A 3000-nucleotide genomic window follows, 5' to 3' on the forward strand; every position below is an offset into this window, starting at 1 on the left:
AGGGGACCTAGTGATATATCTCTGCAATGATCACCCAAATGATGCAAATATTCTCTAGGCTCCGCAGGGAGTGGGTAATGTGACATATTTCTGAACTGATCATCCAGAAGATGTAACTATTCTCCATGCTTTGACTGAAGAGCGTCGGAAGGTGTTGGGAGAGCCTCAGCTGGAATTTCACGGACGGACAAGGCCACAGAGAGGCCAGCGGGCTCCCTTGCATGACAGCCAGTGTGAGCAATGAGCGCAGGTCTAGCCAGGATTCCGGCAAAGAGAGCTAGAATTCTGCGTTCCGCTGCCAGGCGCTCGATGGTGGCAGGGGGGAGGCTGCGGGGACATGGGCGGGCCGGAGACAGTGGCGTGGAGGTGCAGAGGAGGCGAGCCGCTGGAGGGGTGGCAGGCCTGGACGCTGCGCACGCCCTGTGTTTCGCGGGACAGGGTTCTTCACCCAGCCCAGGGAAGGACTCATTTTCTGGAGGGGGCGGTGGGTGCGGGGAGGGGTTTTCAGACGGGGGTGGGGTGGTGTAAATGCATGAGAGCTCTGCCCAGGCTACTCCCACAGCCCATGCGGCTGCCCGCAAACCGGCGTAGGAAGGCGGCCCACCTGCTGTTACATGGGACGGCTCTGGGATCCCCATGATGACCAGGAAAGAATGGCAGTTCTCCACTGTGTGGAGTCTCCCACCGGGCCTAGACCAAGAACGCAGGAATCCCAGGCCGGTCAGCCCGGTGGAGGGGGAGGGGGAAGGCACACCCCTCCATAGCCAGCAAGGTGTTCCCCGCGAAAGAGAGGCCACCGACCTGCCCCGACCCTACCCCGTCCCAACACTGCGACCTAAATCTCCTCCAGCAGAGCGCAGTATTCTTCCTCGCTGAGGGGTGCTTCCAGCAAGGTGGCCTCTTCCAAGGCCTCCAGCTCCCCCGGGGCCTCCGTTTCTAGGAAAGATTGCGCCTGCTGCAGAAACTCCGGGCTCGCCAGGAGCTCATCCAGCAGCAGGTCGGAGGAGAGTGCAGACGAGCGCCCCAGCTCCTGGAGCGCCTGGGAGGGCGCCGGGATGCCTTGAATCTGCCCCTGCTGCGCAGAGGCCTAGAGGGCCGTGGGCTGGAGAGGTGGAGCTGCCCCGTCTTGGGGTTCCCACACCGCCCCGGAGACCTGGGGACCTCGGCCCCAGCCCCACCACGGACTCCCCTGGGACGTGGGAGGCGCAAGCACACCTTGGCCCTGTGGCCCCACTTGAGCGGGCCCAGGCTGTCCCACCGCGCAAGGGCCTGGCAGGTCGTCGCGCTGCGGGTCCCGGTCCTCCCGGATTTTGCCCGGTTTCGGAGTCCACCGAGGAGCCTGAGGGTGGGAGAGCGCCCCTTCCGGAGGAGCCGGGGTGCCGTAGGCACAATCCCCTCATGCTGGGACACTTTGGGAGATCCCCTCTGCCGGTGCGGCCTGGCTGGGCTGGAGCACGGGGACGACCCTCGCTCCCTGCCTCATGAAAGCCCCCGGTGGGAGAGCGCCGGGTGTGTGGGGCACGTGGGGTGTGTGAAGCCCTGTTCCCCACGCGCCGGTGTGGGCAAAGGCGACCCACGAGGGAGCAGGGTGACACCCGCCAGGGGCCGCATTGCACAGGCCACCTGCCTGCGCGGGCACACTGCTAGCCTGTCCCCGGTGCCTGGCCCTTCTATTCTGAAACCAGATCTGAATCCTGGACTCTGGGAGGCCCGTCTCTCTGGCCAGCTCTTCCCTGGCGGCGATGCCTGGAAAGTGATCCTTCTCAAAGGCTCGGAGGAGCAGGGCGGTCTGGGATCCGGTGACGGCGGTCCGCTTTTGCCTGCCTTCTTGCGGGCCGTGTTTCCCGGGCCAGGGCCGAGATTCCCACCGGTGCTGCCTCAGCTGGCATGACCTCTCATTCTGAAAGCAAATCTGGACCCAGGGCTTCGGAATGCTGATGTCCTGGGCCAGCCTTTCACTGGTGGCGATGCCCGGGTGTGGGTTCCGCTCAAAGCAGGCTCGCAGGACCTGGCTTTAGCTCGGGGTCCAAACGAGTCTCCTTCGCCGTCCCCGTCCCCGGGATTCCGCTGGGAGGGTGCCGTCTGAAGTTGTCGGGAGGGTCATCGCGGGGAGCCCCGGTCAGAATTTCAAGGACGGACACGGGCAGAGAGAGGCCGCTGGGCTCCCGTGCACCTCAGCTGGCCTGTGCACTGAGTCAGGTGCAGCCAGGAGTCCTGCCCGGACAGCCATCCAGCGGCTCTTATAAAGGCCTGCAGGCAGGCAGGCTCCACCCCTTCATGAATGGCACTGAGCCCTGGGACAGCACACCCCACACTGGAAGTGTCCCAGGGCGTCGAGGCCTGCGGCTGGGTGCTGGTGGGGTGGGTGGGGGGAGGGCGTGGTGATGGTGGTGGTGGGGCCAGAGAGATGAAGAGGAAGGGGGCGAGGGGGAAGTGGTGAGGGTGTTGCTTTTCGGAGGGTTGGGTCTCCGGACCTCTCCAGGAATCCCGCGGGAACTGGAAGCCGCTCTCTGGGCTCCCACGCGTCTTCAGCAGGGAGAAACCGGCCTGGGAGTGTGGAGGGGAGTGTGGAACTTAACCTCCATAGGAGTCTGGAGTGTTCCAGGCCCTCTCTCTGAGAAGGAGGCAGTGCATGTGGGTGTCGCCGTTGCCGGGACATTCTCACACACGCAGGCCTGTGGCTCTCGTTCATTTCCACGTAGAAGACCAGAGCGAGACCCCAGAGAGAAGATGCCTCCCCGGCGTGATGGCCTGACAATGGATTCCCGTGTGAGGCAACATGGGGAGTCTGCAGTGTGGCTGGTTTGGAAACTAGTAAAGAGAGTGAAGGCACCATGCCGGTCTTCCACCCTTCCCTGCAGGTTTCCGGGTGCCCGCAGAGCTCCGGGAGCAAACAGTCAGCATGACACATCTCTGAACTGATCCACAAATTGAAGTAACACTTGTCTAGGCTCTGCCTACAGGGGCTTTGTGACATATCTCTGCACTGATCACCCAGGT

At 63.5% G+C, this 3000-nt stretch overlaps 1 pseudogene; it reads right to left on the reverse strand.

The window, feature by feature from the left end:
• Positions 1-835: 835 nt before the first annotated feature.
• LOC106634381 (double homeobox protein 4-like protein 4) lies at positions 836-2176 on the reverse strand (annotated as a pseudogene).
• Positions 2177-3000: the final 824 nt, after the last annotated feature.

The sequence above is a fragment of the Pan paniscus genome, chromosome 16 (assembly GCF_029289425.2).
Source record: "Pan paniscus chromosome 16, NHGRI_mPanPan1-v2.0_pri, whole genome shotgun sequence".
Classification (NCBI taxonomy): domain Eukaryota; kingdom Metazoa; phylum Chordata; class Mammalia; order Primates; family Hominidae; genus Pan; species Pan paniscus.